The sequence below is a fragment of the Dendropsophus ebraccatus genome, chromosome 6 (genome assembly GCF_027789765.1).
Source record: "Dendropsophus ebraccatus isolate aDenEbr1 chromosome 6, aDenEbr1.pat, whole genome shotgun sequence".
Classification (NCBI taxonomy): domain Eukaryota; kingdom Metazoa; phylum Chordata; class Amphibia; order Anura; family Hylidae; genus Dendropsophus; species Dendropsophus ebraccatus.
Genome location: NC_091459.1, coordinates 50,449,358 through 50,472,422, shown reverse-complemented (window position 1 = coordinate 50,472,422; position 23,065 = coordinate 50,449,358). Strand labels below are relative to the sequence as shown.

General features: G+C 46.6%; 1 protein-coding gene across 8 annotated transcripts in view; it reads left to right on the top strand.

The window, feature by feature from the left end:
* The first annotated feature begins 4,255 nt into the window (after positions 1-4,255).
* Positions 4,256-23,065, top strand: part of EPB41L2 (erythrocyte membrane protein band 4.1 like 2) — a 160,143-nt gene continuing 141,333 nt past the window's right edge. For 5 of the 8 annotated variants that reach the window (XM_069974958.1, XM_069974962.1, XM_069974956.1 and 2 more), the window contains exon 1: positions 4,256-4,568. The gene's annotated coding sequence lies outside the window, so the exon portion shown is untranslated. The remainder of the gene's footprint in view (positions 4,569-23,065) is intronic. The other 3 variants (XM_069974960.1, XM_069974959.1, XM_069974961.1) reach the window with 2 other exon arrangements.

The following is a 23,065-nucleotide window of genomic DNA, read 5'->3' as shown; positions in this document are numbered from 1 at the left end:
TTCATCAATTCCAAAAATAGACAGGCCAGAGTTAAATTTGCCAAAAAACACCTCGAGAAGCCAGCTCAGTTCTGGAAAAGTATTCTATGGACAAATGAGACAAAGATCAATCTGTACCAGAATGATGGGAAGAAAAAAGTTTGGAGAAGTAAGGGAACGGCACATGATCCAAGGCACACCACATCCTCTGTGAAACATGGTGGAGGCAACGTGATGGCATGGGCATGCATGGCTTTCAATGGCACTGGGTCACTTGTGTTTATTGATGACATAACAGCAGACAAGAGTAGCTGGATGAATTCTGAAGTGTACCGGGATATACTTTCAGCCCAGATTCAGCCAAATGCTGCAAAGTTGATCGGACGGCGCTTCACAGTACAGATGGACAATGACCCCAAGCATACAGCCAAAGCTACCCAGGAGTTCATGAGTGCAAAAAAGTGGAACATTCTGCAATGGCCAAGTCAATCACCAGATCTTAACTCAATTGAGCATGCATTTCACTTGCTCAAATCCAGACTTAAGACGGAAAGACCCACAAACAAGCAAGACCTGAAGGCTGTGGCTGTAAAGGCCTGGCAAAGCATTAAAGGGGTAGTGCGGCGGTAAAAAATTATTCACAGAATAACACACATTACAAAGTTATACAACTTTTTAATGTATGTTATGTCTGTGAATGGCCCCCTTCCCCGTGTCCCACCAGCCCCACCCGTGTACCTGGAAGTTTAGTGCATTATACATACCTGATCCGTGCCGACACGCGTCCGCCATCTTGTGCCAAACGTCATCAGCTGCTCAGTTATGCTCAGCCAATCGCGGCTGAGCAGCTGAGGACGCGGCCGGCACTCGGGAGGATCGGAGGTGTTCGGGCCAGCCGGCCGAAGATGACGTTTGGCACAAGATGGCGGACGCGTGTCGGCACGGATCAGGTATGTATAAAGCACTACACTTCCGGGTACACGGGAAAGGGGGCCATTCACAGACATAACATACATTACAAAGTTGTATAACTTTGTAATGTGTGTTATTCTGTGAATAATTTTTTACCGCCGCACTACCCCTTTAAGAAGGAGGAAACCCAGCGTTTGGTGATGTCCATGGGTCCCAGACTTAAGGCAGTGATTGCCTCCAAAGGATTCGCAACAAAATATTGAAAAAAAAAAATATTTTGTTTGGGTTATGTTTATTTGTCCAATTACTTTTGAGCTCCTAAAATGTGGAGTGTTTTTAAAGAAATGTGTGCAATTCCTACATTTTCTATCAGATATTTTTGTTCAACCCTTCAAATTAAACGTTACAATCTGCACTTGAATTCTGTTGTAGAGGTTTCATTTCAAATCCAATGCGGTGGCATGCAGAGCCCAACTCGCGAAAATTGTGTCACTGTCCAAATATTTCTGGCCTAACTGTAGATAGATAGATAGATAGATAGGAGATAGATAGATAGATAGATAGATAGATAGATAGATAGATAGATAGATAGATAGATAGATAGATAGATAGATAGGAGATAGATAGATAGATAGATAGATAGGAGATAGATAGATAGATAGATAGATAGATAGATAGATAGATAGATAGATAGATAGATAGATAGATAGATAGATAGATAGATTAGATGTTAGAAGATAGATAGATAGATAGATAGATAGATAGATAGATAGATAGATAGATGGAGATAGATAGATAGATAGATAGATAGATAGATAGATAGATAGATAGATAGAGATAGATAGATAGATAGGAGATAGATAGATAGGATATAGATAGATAGATAGATAGATAGATAGATAGATAGATAGATAGATAGATAGATAGATAGGAGATAGATAGATAGGATATAGATAGATAGATAGATAGATAGATAGATAGATAGATAGATAGATAGATAGATTAGATGTTAGAAGATAGATAGGAGTTTTTCAAAATTGTGACTTGGTTTAAGAGCTCCCTGTACTGGGTGGGAGGGTCAGTGGAGGAGCAGCATGGTCTGCATAGCGGGGTCTACAGCACTGTACTCCGACCCAAGAAGTCTCCCTCACCTTCAAAATCATTGCAGATCCACTTCAGGCTGGGGCTTACATCAGGGGACAGGAGTGTGGAGGTAAACTCTCCATAGCTGTAACCCCTCTCTCCCCGGACAGAGAGTGCTGCTATACTGTGCCCACATCTGTCCTGCTCATTCCTCCATGCTCTCTGCAGTCTCTGTCAGCCCATGTGTTTCCCATCATCTCCATTACTGTACAGTAACTTATAATATCACATACAGTGATGCCTTGGTCTACGAGCATAATTCGTTGCGGGACCGTGCTTGTAATCCAAATCCACTCTTAAACCAAAGCAAATTTTCCCATAAGAAATCAGAGAAATGCAAACAATTGGATTCACACCCCAAAAATAATGATTTATTATTCTGAATAACATGTAAAACAAATGAAACAATGAGAAACAGCAGAATATGTGATACTATAAGTTACTGTACAGTAATGGAGAGGATGGGAAACACAAGGGCGGACAGAGACCGTAGGGAGAATGAAGGAATGAGCAGGACATATGTGGGCACAGTATAGCAGAACTCTCTGTCTGGGGAGAGAGGGGTTACAGCTATGAAGAGATTACCCCCCACAGTCCTGTCCCCTGATGTAAGCCCCAGCCTGAAGTGGATCTGCTAATGATTGGGAAGGTGAGGGAGACTTCCTGGGTCAGAGTACAGTGCTGTAGATGCCACTATGCAGATCATGCTCCTCCCCCACTCTCCCTCCCACCCAGTACAGGGAGCTCTTAAACCAAAGCAATGCTCTTACACCAAGTCACAATTTTGAAAAACTTTGAGCTCTTAAACCAAATGCTCTTAAACCAAGTTACTCTTAAACCAAGGTACCACTGTATTCTGCTTTTTCTGAATATTTGTTTAATCAGTTTTACATGTTATTCAGAATAATAAATCATTATTTTTGGAGTGTAGAACAAATTCTCTGCATTTCTATGATTTCTTATGGGAAGTTTTGCTTTGGTTTAAGAGTGATTGGGATTACAAGCACGGTCCCGGAACGTATTATGCTCGTAATCCAAGGCACCACTGTATATATATATATATATATATATATATGAGATAGATGATAGATGGATAGATGATAATGGATAGATAGATAGAAGAGTGATGGATAGAGAAGCAGAGCGGGATATATACAAGCATGCCGCTGTATACTGCTCAGTGACGGGCTGTATGCTGCTCAGTGACGGGCTGTATACTGCTCAGTGACGGGCTGTTTACTGCTCAGTGACAGGCTGTACGCTGCTCAGTGACGGGCTGTACGCCACTATATGCTGCTCAGTGACGGGCTGTACGCTGCTCAGTGACGGGCTGTACACTGCTCAGTGACAGGCTGTACGCTGCTCAGTGACAGGCTGTACGCTGCTCAGTGACGGGCTGTACGATGCTCAGTGAAGGGCTGTATACCGCTCAGTGACGGGCTGTACGCCGCTCAGTGACGGGCTGTACGCTGCTCAGTGACGGGCTGAACGCTGCTCAGTGACGGGCTGTATGCTGCTCAGTGACAGGCTGTACGCTGCTCAGTGACGGGCTGTACGCCACTATATGCTGCTCAGTGACGGGCTGTACGCTGCTCAGTGACGGGCTGTACACTGCTCAGTGACAGGCTGTACACTGCTCAGTGATGGGCTGTATACTGCTCAGTGACGGGATGTACGCCACTGTACGCTGCTCAGTGACGGGCTGTACGCTGCTCAGTGACGGGCTGTACGCTGCTCAGTGACGGGCTGAACGCTGCTCAGTGACGGGCTGTACGCTGCTCAGTGACGGGCTGTACGCTGCTAAGTGACGGGCTGTACGCTGCTCAGTGACGGGCTGTATGCTGCTCACTGACGGGCAGTATGCTGCTTACTGACGGGCTGTATACTGCTCAGTGACGGGCTTTATATTGCTCAGTGACGGGCTTTATATTGCTCAGTGACGGGCTGTACGCTGCTCAGTGACGGGCTGTATACTGCTCAGTGACGGGCTGTATACTGCTCAGTGACGGGCTGTATGCTGTCAGTGATGCCGGAGAACTAAGTGACGTTTTGCACAATCGATAACGAACGTGAAGAAGACGCAGCCATCTGGTAAACGGGCGTGGTGTCACCAGTGGGCGTGGCTTACAAAGCCCTCTAGTGACGTCTAAACCAATGAATAGCGCGCAACAACAAAGGCGGGCGCTGCTGGGTGGGCGTGGCTAGTGCAGTGTTGTGGTAGTGGATTGAGAATAGCGTGCCGCACCGTGTTGTGGGCGGGGTTATGTGAGCAGAAGGGTGTGGGGTTGAGGCAGCAGTCAGTAGTAGCGCCCGCTCGCTCTCGTGTGGGGGAATTTGAATGGTGGAGGCTGCGCCTGCTGACGGCGGGTGGCGGACTCGTCCCTGACAGACTGACGGAGCGGAGGAACGCAGCCGTGTCACCGTATCACTGGTCCATCGCTTTCTGGAGGCTGCTTACGTCACAGTTTTAACGGCGGACTTGTTGACGTCACTGAGTGCAGCGCTGAAGCAGGGCGGCCGGCAGTTCTCATACAGTAAGTGCGGGATGGAGCTGTCGCTGCGCCGTGTGTGGCGGGGAGCCCGGGGAGCCTCCTCTCCCGGATGCTGCGGAGGAAGCGGCTAATGGAGCTCAGATGTGTGCGGGCTGTGAGCACGGGGAGGACGGGCTGGGCATGGCGGTGCCCGGGAGGGTGAGGACCCCGGCTTCTGTCCCATCATAGTGGCCTGGACTGGAAGCGGTGGTGGGCAGGGGGACTGCCAGTATGGCTGCATGATGCCTGTCACCCAGCTTTCCCACACCCTGATGGGCAGTCTGCATAGTGATACAGTCCTGCAGCCATGGTGACGGGTGACATTGCTGCTGTCACATCCACCGGCCTGTCACACAGCAGTTGTGCCTGCACATGTGCCACAGGATGACCACTGCCGTATAGATTAGACGCTGTTCACACTGGGCGCACACATCCTGTTTCTGGCTGCGATGGTTCTCTGAGAATTCTATTTCTTTTTCTATGACTGTGATATAAGGGAGATCCCTGGTGTCATCCTCATGCTGTGGAGGTCCCCCCATGGTGTGGATCTATGTGGGGTACCTGCAGTGATGCCGTAGTCTGGCGTGGAGAGGAACGGATTATGGCAGGTACTGCGCCCACCGAGCCCTGTCCTGATGGCCGGGGGGCCGGTGCGCCGTCCTGATGGCTGGGGGGCCGGTGCGCCGTCCTGATGGCCGACCACCCGCCGCAGATCACAGAGGAGCGCATCTCCACTGCTTCCATAGTTTTCACTGGCAGATTCCGCAGTCTGCCCAGAGAATGAGCGGGTTCATTCTTCGGGTGGATGGTGGAATCTGTCAAACCATAGAATGAAGCCTATGGGAGCAGTGGAGATGTGCCCGTCCGCCAGCATGGGCAAGCTGTGGAATCCGGGTGATCCTGGATTCCGTAGTGTGCACATACCCTGAAAGAACACATCCCCCTTTTTTTTTTTTTCCGATGTGGAATCCAAAGTTAGAGTGGTTGTTTTTTTTTTTTTTTTTTTTTTCTTCCTAAAACAATAGAAAAAGGGCTTTAAAACATTTTTTTCTAATATGTGTTCATTATTTTTGGTCTTTATTAGAGATGAGCGAACCTCGAGCATGCTCGAGTCGATCCGAACCCAAACGTTCGGAATTTGATTAGCGGCGGCTGCTGAAGTTGGATAAAGCCCTAAGGCTATGTGAAAATCATGGATATAGTCATTGACTGTATCCACGTTTTCCAGACAACCTTAGAGCTTTATCCAAGTTTAGCAGCCCCCGCTAATCAAATGCCGAACGTTCGGATCGACTCGAACCCAAACTCGGTTCGCTCATCTCTAGTCTTTATTAAAGGGAATGTGTCACCTAAATGTTCTTTTCCTGATTAGAGACGGATGGCAAAACTTATTTTATTCTAAACTGTTTCTGTTTTCTGAATCTTATTTTTATTTATTTCACTCTTTGTACATTGTTATGGGGGCTGCCATATTGCTGGGCTGTTTTTAACAGTAGTTAGTGACATGCTTTACAATATGAACATAGATGACAATAGATAAGTCTGTCCTCCTGATATCATTGAGCGTGCTCTGTGACCTTTGAAAAGGTCATTGCACAGGGGGGCTGCTATTGTTTTGTCTTTATGCTATCTATCTACTGGTGTCACATGTCGCTGCAGTGCTGTACATATCACTTTACAGCAGCCTCCTCTTATCACCACAGACACATTAGGAAGTCTCAGCTCAGTGGTAAGACTAAAAACTGCAAGATACCAGTATTATTTTATAATATAGAAAGAAAAGGAAATAAAAAAAAAATCTTACATTTTAACATAAAAACATTATTTAAACAATTTTATTTAGTTACACACATCCAGCTTTACCAAGATCCTTAGTCAGTATGGTGGAGGTCTAGGATCCTTACCCAGTAAGATGGGGGTCACCCAGCTTTACTAGGATCCTTAGTATGGTTGAGATTATTCATCTTACCAGGATCCTTACTCAGTATGGTGGAGATTATTCAGCTTACCAGGATCCTTACTCATTATGGTGGAGATCATTCCGCTTACCAGGATCCTTACTCAGTATGGTGGAGATCATTCCGCTTACCAGGATCCTTACTCAGTATGGTGGAGATCATTTAGGTTACCAGGATCCTTACTCAGTATGGTGGAGATTATTCAGTTTACCAGGATCCTTACTCAGTATGGTGGAGATTATTCAGTTTACCAGGATCCTTACTCAGTATGGTGGAGATCTTTCAGCTTACCAGGATCCTTACTCGGTATGGTGGAGATCATTCCGCTTACCAAGATCCTTACTCGGTATGGTGGAGATCATTCCGCTTACCAAGATCCTTACTCAGTATGGTGGAGATCATTCAGCTTACCAGGATCCTTACTCAGTATGGTGGAGATCATTCCGCTTACCAAGATCCTTACTCAGTATGGTGGAGATCATTCAGCTTACCAGGATCCTTACTCAGTATGGTGGAGATCATTTAGCTTACCAGGATCCTTACTCAGTATGGTGGAGATCATTTCGCTTACCAGGATCCTTACTCAGTATGGTGGAGATCATTTAGGTTACCAGGATCCTTACTCAGTATGGTGGAGATCATTTAGGTTACCAGGATCCTAACTCAGTATGGTGGAGATCATTCAGCTTACCAGGATCCTTACTCAGTATGGTGGAGGTCATTCAGCTTACCAGGATCCTTAGTATGGTGGAGATCATTCAGCTTACCAGGATCCTTAGTATGGTGGAGATCATTCAGCTTACCAGGATCCTTAGTATGGTGGAGATCATTCAGCTTACCAGGATCCTTAGTATGGTGGAGATCATTCAGCTTACCAGGATCCTTAGTATGGTGGAGATCATTCAGCTTACCAGGATCCTTAGTATGGTGGAGATCATTCAGCTTACCAGGATCCTTAGTATGGTGGAGATCATTCAGCTTACCAGGATCCTTACTCAGTAATGTGGGGGCCACCAAGCTTTCTGAATATCTTTACTTAGTCCTAAGGGGGTCACTCTTCTTCTTTTTTGCATTGTTAGTCATACCCAAGGGGGTCATCCAGCTTTTCCTGCTTTTGCTCTGCTTAGTATTACATTCTATTTGGTATACTGTGCCATCTTCGCTTATTCAGTCATGTTTTGATGACCCAAAAATCAAAAAGGCTTTTAATTCCTTGGAGGAGTAGTGTAGTATTTTTTTTTTTTTAATATATAATTAAAATTTTGTGATCTACAGCCTGCCGGGTGCTGTCAGGACAAGGGTTTGCAAGCTAAGAGAGGAGGAATTGGGAGCATTTGAAGGCGTAAGTAGTGCTGTTGTTTTCGAGTGTAAGGGTAGCTTCACACGTACCGGATCCGCAGCGGATTTCACACTGCGAGTTTGCAGTGAAATCGGCTGCGGATCCTGGTAGTGTGAAGTTGAATGGGTCACACACCCGCAGCAGAATTTTCATTCTGCTGCCAGTTTGTGATTCGACCCCTTTAACCCCCTGCCGCCTGCATTACCTGCTCTGCGCCACGGCTGTGTGTGAGACTCCCGTCTCCCCTCACTCCCTATCAGCCAATCAGTGCACGGCAGCACTGATTGGCTGATGGGAACAGACAAGAGCCTCACACAGCCACGGTGCTAAGCAGGTAATGTATGCAGGCGGTTTAACCCCTTCACGTCAGCCATCTGTATATATACGTTCCTATTGCACATGCCCCGTGCAGTAGGAATGTACATATACGTTCCTGACTGACAGGGGCTTTGTGATGAGAACGGGATCGCTGCAGGGACAGCGATCCCGCTCTCATCTGTGTACAGCACCGGAGATAATGAGGATCAGCTGCGATTCCGCAGCTGACCCCCATTAACCCCTTAGTGACCGCCGAATCCACGGTGGGGGGAGATGAAATAAGTAATAATCAGACCCCAGATCAGCCCCCTAGTGCCCCAGTCACTAACCCCCCCTCCCGCGGCGGCCATCGGATCCAAGATGGCCGCCGCGATCACTGTGAACAGACTAATGTCTGTTCACAGTGATCAAAAAAGAAAAATGAATGAAAGCCCCATGCTCTCCGCCACCGGAGGTAGCAGAGAGCATGGGGCAGTCATCGGGACCCCCCTGTGGGGTCCCGGTACAAGCGATCAGCGGTATATACTATATACCGCTGATCGCTTGTGCCATGTGCCGCCGGCACTTTTTATCCCCTGTCACCATGAATGATTGGTGACAGGGGATAAAAAGTGATGTCACCCCCCCCCCCCCCCCCCCTTCCCCATATACTCACCTGCTCCTGGAGCTCCTTCCTCTTCCGTGTCCTGGCTGGTTATGAAGTGCGCATGCGCTCCACAACCAGCCAAGCTCTGAAAATTTAAAGTGACAGAGACCAATTTGGTCTCTGTCACTGAACTATGATTACTGTGATAGAAAATATCACAGTAATCATAGTAATACAGTGAACATGAATGTATAAAGTACAAAAAGTGACAAACATACAAAAAATAAAACACACACTTTTTATTATAGTAATAATTGCAGTTTACTCCCAAATTATCCCTACCCCCCCCCCCCCCCCCCCCCCCAGATTACCCGTAACCACCGCACGTTGCCCATAACCACCCCAGGTTGTCCGTAATCACGTCAGATTGCACGTAACCACCGCACGTTGCCCGTAACCACCGCACGTTGCCCGTAACCACCGCACGTCGCCCGTAACCACCGCACGTTGCCAGTGACCCCCTCCAGATTGTCCGTAATCACCCCAAATTACATGTAACCACCCCAGATTAGCTATAAGCACTTCACTCTATCCGTAACAATTCTAGATTGTCTGTAACCCCCCCAGGTTGCCCGTAATCATGCCAGATTACATGTAACCCCCCCAGATTGCACGCAACCACCGCACGTCGCCTCTGACCACCGCACGTCGCCTCTGACCACCGCACGTCGCCCTTCGCCTTTGACCGTCGCACGTCGCCCCTAACCGTCGCACGTCGCCTCTGACCACCGCACGTCGCCTCTGACCACCGCACGTCGCCTCTGACCACCGCACGTCGCCTCTGACCACCGCACGTCGCCTCTGACCACCGCACGTCGCCTCTGACCACCGCACGTCACCTCTGAACACCTGCACCTTGCCTCTAACCACCCCAAATTGCCAGTGACCCCCTCCAGATTACAGGTACCCACCTCTGATTACCTATTAGCACTTCAGTTTATCCGTAACCGCCCCAGACTGCCCGTAACCACCCCAGACTGCCCGTAACCACCCCAGACTGCCCGGAACCACCCCAGACTGCCCGGAACCACCCCAGACTGCCCGGAACCACCCCAGACTGCCCGGAACCACCCCACATTACCTGTAATCTAATTTTTTTATTGTATTTTAGTAACTGCGATATTCTAATAACTGTTACTAGCTGCGGTTTTGCTCCAGCAAATTGGCGCTCCTTCCCTTCTGAGCCCTGCTGTGTGCCCATACAGTGGTTTATGCCCACATATGGGGTACCGTTGTACTCAGGAGAACCTGCGTTACAGATTTTAGGGTACATTTTTTTCTCCTGTTCCTTGTGAAATTTAGAAATTTCAAACTAAACCAACATTTTTGGAAAAATTCAAGTTTTTCATTTTTACTGTCTACTTTTGAATACTTTCCTCTAATACCTGTGGGGTCAAAATGCTCACCACACACCAAGATGAATTCTTTGAGGGGTGCACTTTCCAAAATGGGGTGACTTATGGCGAGATTTTACTCCGCTGGCACTACAGGGGCACTGCAAACCCACCTGGCGCTCAGAAACTTCTTCAGCAAAATCTGCATTGAAAAAGCTAATTGGCGCTCCTTCCCTTCTGAGCCCTGATGTGTGCCCATACAGTGGTTTATACTGACATATGAGGTACCTTTTTACTCAGGAGAACCTGCGTTACAAATTTTGGGGTACTTTTTTTCTCTTGTTCCTCGTGAAATTGAGAAATTTCAAACTAAACGAACATATTATTGGAAAAAAATTGAGTTTTTCATTTTACTGTCTAATTTTGAATACTTTCCTCTAACACCTGTGGGGTCAAATTGCTCATCCTACCCCAAGATGAATTCTTTGAGGGGTGTACTTTCCAAAATGGGGTGACTTTTGGGGTTTTTTCTCTTTGCTGACACTACAGGGGCTCTGCAAATGCACCTGGCGCTCGGAAACTTCTTCAGCAAAATCTGCAATGGAAAAGCTAATTGGCGCTCCCTTCCTTCTGAGACCCTCTGTGTGCCCATACAGTGGTTTACGCCCACATATGGGGTACCGTAGTACTCAAGAGAACCCGTGTTACAAATTTTGGGGTGCTTTTTCTCTCATGTTCCTTTTGAAAATGAGAAACTTTAATCTAAATGTATATATTATTGGAAAATTTTAATTTTTCATTTTTTTACGGCCTAATGGTGAATACTTTCCTCCAGCCCCTGTAGGGTTAAAATGCTCATTATACCCCTAGATTAATTCTTTAAGGTGTCTAGTTTCCAAAATGGGGTCACTTATGGGGGTTTCCAGTATACAAATCTCCTAAATCAACTTAAAATAAGAACTGGTCCCTAAAAAAATCAGTTTTGGAAACTTTCACGAAAATGTGGTAATTTGCTGATAAATTTCTAAGCCCCGTAACACCCTAAAAAAGTAAAATATGTTTATGAAATGAAGCCAGAATAAAGAGGTATGGGGTAAAGAGGAAAATGGGGTATTATCGCCCCTGCGAGCCCCTGGGACGAAGGAATATTTAATGAAGTAATCAAATATACAAATATTTTATTCCCCTCCTCCAGGAAGTATAAATAGGCCCCGCCTCCCTGGATCATCAGTCAATTATAAAGAGTATCAACAATAGGGAGGGAGTCTTGTGATGCCAATGGGTCTTAGGGAAAACAAATTAACATAATAATTTTCACTTCCCTTGCGTCCCATTGGCATCACAACATATGGGGAACTAGCAAGTACTGTCCCCATCGGGTGGGTTACTGATCACAGCAACATTAAGCACCGACTTGGCAAACCTTGTTCTTGTAGAACAAATGGACTCCACTCTATAATGTTTAACGAATGTAGAGAGAGAGGACCAGGTGGCAGCCTGACAAATATCTTCAAGAGGTACAGACGATCTTTCAGCCCAGCTGGAAGCCACGGCCCTGGTAGAATGTGCTTTGGTGAATTCTGGTGGAGTTAGATTAGCGGTAGAGTAACATAGGGAGATGGCATCGCAGATCCATCTGGATAGAGAAGGCTTAGACGCCTTCTTCCCTTTATTGTTCCCGGCAAACAGGACAAAAAAATTCTCTTCTTTCCGGAATGCAACTACCCTATCTAGATATATCCTGATAGATCTTACAACATCAAGCAGCGAGAGGTCCAACTGTTCTTCAGAAGATGCTGCGGGAGAAAATACCGGTAAGACTACTGACTGGTTTATATTAGCATAGGAAGCCACTTTAGGTAGGAACCCTGGAAGGAATCTCAATATGACCCTATCCTGAGAAAACGTCACATATGGTGGAGAAGATCCAAGGGCTTGGAGTTCTCCTACTCTTTTGGCGGAAGTAACAGCCAAAAGAAAGGCAACCTTAAGAGTAAGACTCTTGAGATCCGTATCTTCCAGCGGTTCGAAAGGCGGAAGACATAATTGTCTTAACACAAGGGATAAATCCCAAGTGTCCACAGTCCTCACCAGGTTAGGTCTTAACCTGGTTACAGCCTTGACAAAGGTTTTAATTTCCATAAATTGAAACAGACGCAAGTTTAAGTTAGCAGAAAGGGCAGATATCTGTACTTTAATGGAATTAGGTTTTAACCCCTTGTCAAAACCCTCCTGAAGAAATTCCAAAATTTGGTATTGGTAATGTGACTTAGTAACTAATTTATGTAATACAACTTTCTTTTTTTAGAAGCAGAGAATTTCAAAGTTCATAAAATGCTAATTTTTTCAATTTTTCATGATATTTTGATGTTTTTCACAAAAAACACACAAAGTAGTGACCAAATTTTGCCACTAATATAAAGTGCCATATGTGACGAAAAAACAATCTCAGAATCGCTAGCATACGTTAAAGCATCACTGAGCTATAAGCGCATAAAGTGAGATAGGTCAGATTTTGAAAAATGAGCCTGGTCTTTTAGGTGCAAATAGGCTTGGTCTTGAAGGGGTTAATGAAAATTCCACTGCGGATATGTAACACCCATAGACCTTCACACTACCAGGATCTTCAGCGGATTTTGCTGCAAACTTGCAGCGTGAAATCCGTTGCGGATGCGGTACGTGTGAAGCAACCCTTAGAAAGATTCAGCTCGCCACACCTGCATCCATTCACTTTCTTGGTGCACGGCGTGCAAGCCTTCACCGAGGAATATATGGAAGAAAAGCCAGCAATGTTGAGGTAAAATCCAACTTCTTAGTCTTTATCAGGGCTTCACATGCAATACAGACCTGGTTGACTGACGCGTTTCAATCATCACGTGATGTTACTCCTAGTCTAATTTGAATTAACACTTTACAAGCCTTATACCCATATCTATTATCAGAATAGCCAATGGTGTAACATGTAGGAGTGGCAATCAACAGTTGTATACCAGGTGTATACATACAATGGCCTATTAGAGTAATCCTAGATACAAAGGACAATATATAACAAACGTATTTAAAAACATAGAACACATTTAAAGTTTTTAACTTGTTAATGGTAGAAATACCTTATATCAATTATTATATTGGTACATTAAGTCCTGTCTTAAATTTAGACCGTCTGGATGTCAGGTACTAAGTTTGAAAATCCCATATGCCTCGCGACTGAGAAGCATGTTTCTCCTATTTTCTCCTATCTCTCCCTAGGCGGCTGAATGTTTTAATTTGCTCAATACCTATGCACCTTTAAAGCGACTTTGTACCCACAACGTGCCCCCCCCCAAACCACTTGTACCATCAGATAGATAGCTGCTTTTAATCCAAGATCTATCCTGAGGTCCGTTCGGCAGGTGATGCAGTTATTGTCCTAAAAAACAACTTTTAAACTGGCAGCCCCGTGCCCAAAGGGAGTATCTGTGCCCTAACTTTGCACCACCCCTCCGTCCCTCCTCCCCACCCTCTTCATCATTAGGAATGCTACTGGAACATTTACTCCATGCTGAACACTGCACAGGTGCCTTAACGATCCAGCCCATGTGCCGGGCTGCCACAGGTGGGGAATGGGAGGCAATCTGCCTGGAGCATTCCTAATGATGAGGAGAGTGTGGAGGAGGGACAGAGAGGTTGTGCCAGCCTAATGCATACACAATCTAAGCCCCGGCCTTTGGGCATGGGGCTGCAAGTTTAAAAGTTTTTTTTAGGACAATAACTGCATCACCTGCCAAACTGACCCCAAGACAGATCTTGAATTAAAAGCAGCTATGCGAAGGTACCAGTGGCTTGGGGGGGTCAGATTGTGGGTACAGAGTCACTTTAACCGGTGAGGTTACCCTGATGGTGTGTTAGAAAGTGTTTAGATACGGCTGAGACGTTCACTGCGTTGGTGTTCACACTTCTGGAAAGGTGTCTGTGGATTCTAACCTCTCAAGGGGTTATGCTGTGCAACCTACATATTGGATTAAACAGATCGTACAGGTAATTAGGTAAATGACATATCCAGAATTACAGTTAATATATTGTTTGATTTTGTAAATGTGTTTTTTTCCTGACAGAATGAAACCTTTTTCCGGTATTTATGAGTGCATCTTATGGTGCCTTTACACAGACAGATTTATCTGACTGATTTTTGAAGCCAAAGCCAGGAATGTATTAGAAAGGAGAAATCTCAGTGTTTTCTTTATGACCTGTTCTCTGCTTATAGTCTGTTCCTGGTTTTGGCTTCAAAAATCTGTCAGATAAATCTGTCTGTGTAAACGCATCATTATGTCTGCAATTATAGCAGCCTGGAGTTTTCAACCATACTTTTTTTGGTGTTCATTGCTTGTAAATAGGCTAGGTGACAGCGTTTGACCTATTGTGACATTGCATTCAGGGATTAAGGATACTCCTTCCTGAATGATGTTGAATAGTTCTTTATCCTAATATAGAATCGGTAAATTCTTGTACAATATGTCCCTGATTTTACCAAACTCAAAAGTATAAGGTGTGACTGATGGGGCCTGTTATATGTTTTTAAACATGTTTGTTATATATTGTCCTCTATCTAGGATTACTCGAATAGGCCATTGTATGTATAAACCTGGTATACAACTGTTGATTGCCACTCCTACATGATACACCATTGGCCAGTGGCGTAGCGACCGTGGTCGCAGCGGTCGCTGCTGCGACCCGGCCCGCCACGGAGAGGGGCCCGCGGCCCCTCTCCCTGTATCCTCTGCGCCCGCCGCTCCGCTCTCCAGGATGGCCCCCGGCTGACGCTGGCTCCCTCCTTTCATCCCCTGTGCCCGCCGCTCCGCACTCCCGAACTCCCGGCCGATGCTCCACTACCTGGCGGTGTCCCCGGGATTCCCCTGCAGCACATGCACCAGGAAGGTCAGTGTGCGCGGGGGCTTTTACTTCCGGGTCAGGGAGCGCTCCCTGACCCGGAAGTAACAGCCCCGGCGTACACAGCTCCCTGATGCGTGTGCTGCAGGGGAATCCCGGGGACACCGCCAGGTAGTGGAGCATCGGCCGGGAGTGCGGAGCGGCGGGCACAGGGGATGAAAGGAGGGAGCCAGCGTCAGCCGGGGGCCGTCCAACACCGCAGATGAGAAGAGAGCTGCAACGGGGGAACGAGGTTAAAGGTGAGTTGTTGTTGTTGTTCCCCCCCCCCCTTTTGTTTTTATCTACTTGACAAGGGGGCATATACAGTGGGGGCAACACAGTGGGGGCATATACATGGGGGCAACATGGTGGGAGCATCTACATGGGGGAGATGTATACGAAGACAACACAGTGGGGGCATATGCATGGGGGGCAACATAGTGGGGGCATATACATGGGGGGGTAACATGGGGGGGATGTATAAGAAGACAACACAGTGGGGGCATATACATGGGGGCAACATGGTGGGAGCATCTACATGGGGGGGGATGTATAAGAAGACAACACAGTGGGGGCATATGCATGGGGGGCAACAAAGTGGGGGCATATACATGGGGGGGATGTATAAGAAGAAAACACAGTGGGGGCATATACATGGGGGTAACATAGGGGGGGGTATTTATAAGAAGACAACACAGTGGGGGCATATACAGGGGGGGTATTTATAAGAAGACAACACAGTGGGGGCATATACAGGGGGGGTATTTATAAGAAGACAACACAGTGGGGGCATATACATGGGGGGTATGTATAAGAAGACAACACAGTGGGGGCATATACATGGGGGGTATGTATAAGAAGACAACACAGTGGGGGCATATACATGGGGGGAATGTATAAGAAGACAACACAGTGGGGGCATATACATGGGGGGATGTATAAGAAGACAACATAGGGGGGTATGTATAAGAAGACAACACAGTGGGGGCATATACATGAGGGGGAAAGTATAGGAAGACAACACAGTGGGGGCATCTACAAGGGGGGGAAACATAAGGAAGGCATCTATATGGGGGAAAAGATAAGGGGGACAACACAGAGGGGACCATCTAAAAGGGTGGACTACACTGAGAGGGGCTGTCAAGGAGATGCACATGGGGGCCATATATATGGAAGACTGAACAAGGGGCCATCTCTACACAGAGGGGGACATATACTATAAGGGGGGGGTAACAGAGTCAGCCTACCCACTAACTGAGGGTGTAAAGGGGCCAATACAGATGTGCAGTTTGTATAGAGATGAGGATGGTGACAGAGTGAGGAGCCTAATATCTCTGTCTGGCAGATTATGTGGATTCGTGGCTCGAAGAAGTTCTCATAATGGCCCGGATGGAGAAGATGATGAAAAGGGAAGAACTCTGATCAAAGAAGACGTCCCCTGTGAGTCACCTGATGTAACTGCACTGTAATGTATATGGTGTACAGAACCTGTGTAGAGCTGGGTCTGCCTCTTCTGGATGAGGTGATAGTGATCTGTGTACAGTGGATGTTATTCAGTACCAGCGGTGGTATTAGTCAGTATGTGGTGGTGTTAGTCAGTAGCAGCAGTGGTGGTAGTATGTGGTGGTATTAGTCAGTATTGGTCTTAGTATACTGGATTTGGTCAGTAACAATATGGTGGTGATGGTAGTGGTTGTGGTGTGGCGGTAATATTTGCGCCTTGGTAATATTGGTCTCAGTATACAGGATTTGGTCAGTAACAGCATGGCGGTAATATGTATGGTGATTATATTTCCATCCTATATACTGGTATTATTGGTAATATCAGTCTTTATCTATCTATCTATCTATCTATCTATCTATCTATCTATCTATCTATCTATCTATCGCATAGCTTGGTCAAGGAAGGGGGGGGGGGCCCAAGTTGAACTCTTGCACCAGGGCCCAAGGGACATTAGCTACGCCCCTGCCATTGGCTATTCTGATAATAGATATGGGTATAAGGCTTGTGAAGTGTTAATCCAAATTAGACTAGGAGTAACATCACGTGATGATCGAAACGCGTCAGTCAACCAGGTCTGTATTGCATGTGAAGCCCTGATGAAGACTAAGAAGTTGGATTTTACCTCAACATTGCTGGCTTTTCTTCCATATATTCTTCGGTGCACCAGGAAAGTAAATTTTACCCTGAGATTGCTGTCTTTTCTTCCGTACATTCCTTAGTGTTGTTGCATTCCTTATATCGATTACTGGATGCCTTACATACTATTAGACCTAAGAGAGACCTAAGAGTGACATGCTTACAAATTATTATCCATCTCCGCAGTCTCTCCCACCATGCCACCAGTACATTGCACAACCTTTATGTCCTGTCTCTAACCCCCACCATACTGACTTAGGATCCTAGCGAAGCTGAATAACCCCCTTCAGACTATAAAAAGGCTATATACACTACACATTTTCAGATAAGGAAATGCTGCCACCAGGTGATGATCCTTTTCTCTGTGTAAGTGCAGGCCGGTCCTGTTTGTGAGCGCAGGCAGGCTTTAGGGATGATGCAGCAGGATGAGTTCTCTGTTCCAAGTTCTTCTCCCTGGCAGGATTTAGCTGTGATGCAGCAGACAAGTCCTGTGCTTCTGGTCTGTGAACACAGAGCTGCCACAGGCTTGTCAGTGAGCCTGCGCTCGGGTAGGCTGTCAATGAAATGACTGCACACACAGAAGAACGGGACTTCCTAAGTTGTTTTGTTTTTGTTTTTTAATTTAGAAACAGTCGAGATTTCTGCATTGAGAAGAATGGCCGAGATTACATAGAAACAACGCCCCCTGGTGTCGCAAAGTATGAACAAGATTTAGGTGTTAATAAAGCCCCCAAAAATAGTGAAAGTATATTAGAAATTTTTTTTTAAGCCCTTCTTCTATTGTTTAATAAAATAAAAAAAAAATAAACGACAGTGACTTTTTAAGGTATTTCCTTTCACATCCATCACCATCAGTTTTTTTTCCCCTCAATGAGCATGCTCAGAAGAGGAGAGAAACCAGGAAGACTATAAACTGATATACAAGTGAATGCTGACGGAAGCAAACAGATGTTAGCGGCTGTTTTGTAATGTCTGAATAGTAATCTGAGGATTTTAGCTGATAGCAGAGACCTTGCTTTTGTGGTGATCGTGAAGTTTTTTTTTTAGGTGCGGGATGGTATTTATCCCAGTATATGTCAAGCGCGTAGCAACTTCCGCCATCAGTTTTGTAAATATCCTTGGAGCTGGCTATAGACCCAAGAGTAGGCTGTGAACTGGAAGTGATGAATTCGTCCTCAGGTCTTAACGGCAAAACAGAGAAATTTTTGATATTGAGGATGGAAAAGATTATGGTAGGCAGGCATCCTGAAGGTCTGTCGTTGTATTAATAGAATAATGGTCTTTGATTCAATCTTGAAGCAAAAATGGTCTACAGATCTGTTGGTGAACGACTTCAGATTTATAATGGCATCCTTACTAGGAATAAATGAAAATTAGTTTCTCTGACAGGAACTGGAGAGACCACTTTCATTTTAGTAACTGAAAAGGGGTATACTGCTCAAAAATAATTTTCATATGTTTCTGCCCATGTGAATAACATTATCTTCAGGTCCCCTGCTTAGCGGTCCTGGAACACCTCCCTGTTTTCTGAGGCCTTAACCAGAATCTTTTCCAGTGCGTTTACAAGTTAGGGTTATGTTTACACTGAGGAATTTAAAGTGGAATTTGTGCTTAATTTCCAGCAGATTTCGATTGAAATTCCACCCACAAGATATGAACAGAGCAATGTCCCATTGTGTATAATGGGATTTACGCTCTGTTGTTCACATGGCGGAATTTTAGCACAGAATTTTCCGCTGAGGGTCCCCTTTCCACATCAATTATTTGGGCAATTTCCGCTAGAGAAATCCTATAGAAGTCAATGGGGCTTGAATTCAGTAGTAGTCGTTACACACTAGCTCAAATAGTAGACAGGGGAAAGAAACCTTGGAAGACAACTCGCACAGATACAAGGAAGTCTGTAGTAAAGAATCCTAAAGGCTATTCACAAACTAAAGAGGAAAAAGAGTTTTGTTTTTTTTTTTGCTTTCCAGCTTTACAAATAGCCTTTATCTACCATTAACCTGAGGTTTCAGCAGTCAGGTTGCGGTTATCCAGTTTTTTTTTTTCCCCCAAATCAAAGGTATCAGAAAGTTATATAGATTTGTAGTTTACATCTATTTAACCCCTTCCTGTCAGTAATACGTACATATATGTTCCTACTGCACATACCCCGTGCAGTAGAAATGTATATATACGTTCCTGACTAAGGGGCTGCAGATGTGTGTGGGCCCGCTGCAGTGAGAGTGATTCCACACACATCAGTGTGTCCGGGGCCAGAGGTAATCGGTATCTCGCAGCTGCGTCTCATTAACCCCTTAAACGCCACTATAGTGATCGCAGCGTTTAAGCCATGCTGTGGGGGTCCCAAACGATTGTGCCGACGGGCGGGGGTAAGTCAATTGCCTCTGTCTTGTCGGATCTGCGATCTGTGAATAGAGTCTGCTCTTAGGCAGGCTCTATACATAGATCGCCGATAACTCTGATCTAGGGCTGGGCGATATGGCCAAAAAATAAAATCTCGATTTTTAAAAATTTTTGGACGATTCTCGATTTAAATCTCGATTTTTTTTGTTTTTGCTAAATAAATAGGACATTTTTCTCCCTGCAGCATCAGATACGATTTTATTGACGTTTGAGACAACTATATTGTTTCCCAGTGTAACAGTACTCCCCCTGTGCCCCCATGTAGTAGACAAACACATTGTGTGCCCCATATAAGTAGTTTTCCCAAATATGTGCCCTATGTACTCTGTGCCCCCATATAGTATAGGCGATCTTCTTTGTGCCTTCATCTAGGTAGGGAGTAGTAGTGAGGGTATAGTGGATAAGGGGTGTAGTAGTACAGGTAAAGATGAGGAGTGTGGTAGTAGTACAGGTATAGATGATGGGTGTAGTAGTACTACTGAGGGGGTATGGGGTGGACTGGGGGTCACTGAGTGGGTATGGGGCAGGCTGGGGGTCACTGAGGGGTATGAGGCAGGCTGGGGGTCACTGAGGGGTATGAAGCAGGCTAAGGGTCACTGAGGGGTATGGGGCAGGCTGGGGGTCACTGAGGGGTATGAGGCAGGCTGGGGGTCACTGAGGGGTATGAGGCAGGCTGGGGGTCACTGAGGGGTATGGGGCAGGCTGGGGGTCACTGAGGGGTATGGGGCAGGCTAAGGGTCACTGAGGGGTATGGGGCAGGCTGGGGGTCACTGAGGGGTATGGGGCAGGCTGGGGGTCACTGAGGGGTATGGGGCAGGCTGGGGGTCACTGAGGGGTATGGGGCAGCTGAGGGGACACTGAGGGGTATGGGGCAGGCTAAGGGTCACTGAGGGGTATGGGGCAGGCTGGGGGTCACTGAGGGGTATGAGGCAGGCTGGGGGTCACTGAGGGGTATGGGGCAGGCTGGGGGTCACTGAGGGGTATGGGGCAGGCTGGGGGTCACTGAGGGATATGAAGCCGGCTGGGGGTCACTCGGGGGTATGGGGCAGCTGAGGGGACACTGAGGGGGTATGGGGCAGCTGAGGGGACACTGAGGGGGTATGGGGCAGCTGAGGGGGACTAGGCAGGCGTGGTAAAGTGTCAGGACGGCGCGGTGAGGTGCAGGGCCGGCGGTCAGGAGAGATGTGGTACCGGCGGCTCCAGCCTCTTCACAGAGCCGCGGCTGACCTCTCCCGCCCCTTACACGTTAGTGCCGCGCTGAGCTGCGTCCCGCTCTCTTCCTGTCACACGTGCAGGTCCCGTTCTGTGGAGGAGGCGGCAGGGATCGCAGCAGAAGGAGAGAACGTCGCTGCGGGTCCTGGAGCTGTACAGCGGGCAGCGACGTTCTCTCCTTCTGCTGCGATCCCTGCCGCCTCCTCCACAGAACAGGACCTGCACGTGTGACAGGAAGAGAGCGGGACGCAGCTCAGCGCGGCACTAACGTGTAAGGGGCGGGAGAGGTCAGCCGCGGCTCTGTGAAGAGGCTGGAGCCGCCGGTACCACATCTCTCCTGACCGCCGGCCCTGCACCTCACCGCGCCGTCCTGCAACTCTCTCCGGACCCGACACTTTACCGCGCCGCCCGCAATGATTTTTTGTGAAAATCGAATTTACGATTTTCACAAAAAATCAAATCGATTCTAACTGTCTGGGCGATTAATCGAATTAATTTGATTAATCGCCCAGCCCTACTCTGATCTATGCTATGGCATAGCATGGATCAGTACATGCAATCTATCGATTGCATGTTTTACAGTAAAAAAAAAAGTAATAAAAAAAGTTTTTAAAAGTATTAAAGGGGTAGTGCGGCGCTAAGAAATTATTCACAAAATAACACACATTACAAAGTTATTCAACTTTGTAATGTATGTTATGTATGTGAATGGCCCCCTTCCCCGTGTTCCCCGACCCCCGCATGTGGACCCAGAAGTGTAGTGCATTATACATACCTGATTCGTGTCGACCCCCGTCCGCATTTCTTCTGACAGTGATGTAATCTTCGGGAGGGCGGTCGACCCGCTCATGCCGGCCCCCCTCTGCCGCGTCATAACTGTGCTCTGCCGCAATTGGCTGAGCATAACTGTGCTGCCACCGTTGTCTGTGACAGAAACTGGACAGAGGTGGCAGCTGAGAGCACTGTCAGGCTGGACTGAATACACCACTTTCTGCAGGACATACAGTAGCTGATAAGTACTGGAAGACTTGAGATTTCTAAATAGAAGTAAATTACAAATCTAAATAACTTAGTGAAAGAAGGTGATTTGAAAGAAAAAAAAATGCCTGAATAATGAATCCTTATGAGAGCTGGTTTCCCATTTGGGACAACCTCAGTCTGTTTAAAGGCCAGTTCACACAGAGTAAAAACTTTTGGAATTCGGCGGCGGAGAGTTCCCACCTGCCACCGTGTTATACTGGCAGTCTATGGGAGAGCTTGTGCACCTCCTCTCTCATACTGCCTGTATGACATGGAGACTGGTGGGAATTCTCTGCCGTGGAATTCCAAAACACTTTGCTGGGTTAAGTTTTGCTTATTTACCAACTTTATGGCTGGGTTCACACTACGTATATTTCTGTCAGTATTGTGGCCCTCATATTGCAACCAAAACCAGGAGTGGATTAAAAACACAGGCTCTGTTCACACAATGTTGTAATTGAGTGGATGGCCGCCATATAACAGTAAATAACGACCATTATTTTAATATAACAGCCGTTGTTCTAAAATAACAGCAAATATTTGCCATTAAATGGCGGCCATCAACTCAATTTCAACATTGTGTGGACAGATCCTTTCTGTGTTTTTAATCCACTCCTGGTTTTGGTTGCAATATGAGGACCACAATACTGACTGAAATATACATAGTGTGAACCCAGCCTATAAATGTGAGGTGGGTGTAGACAATACTCTATTGTGTCATTTCTTGTGTGATTTTCAACCAGTGTGCCGTGGCACACTAGTGTGCCGCGACACATGGTCGGGTGTGCCGCGGGGAAAGTTCCCCAAACTATGGTGCCCCTGTAAAACGGGAGAAAACAATAGGGGAGAGAAACCTGGGGATGGGGGAGAAACAGGGGAGAGAAGCAGGGGGGGGAGAAGTTTGGTGGAGGGAAGTAGGGGGGAGAGAAGTATGGTGGAGAGAAGCACAGGAGAGAAGTATGGTGGAGAGAAGCACAGGAGAGAAGTATGGTGGAGAGAAGCACAGGAGAGAAGTATGGTGGAGAGAAGCACAGGAGAGAAGTATGGTGGAGAGAAGCACAGGAGAGAAGCACAGGAGAGAAGTATGGTGGAGAGAAGCACAGGAGAGAAGCATGGTGGAGAGAAGCACAGGAGAGAAGCATGGTGGAGAGAAGCACAGGAGAGAAGTATGGTGGAGAGAAGCACAGGAGAGAAGTATGGTGGAGAGAAGCACAGGAGAGAA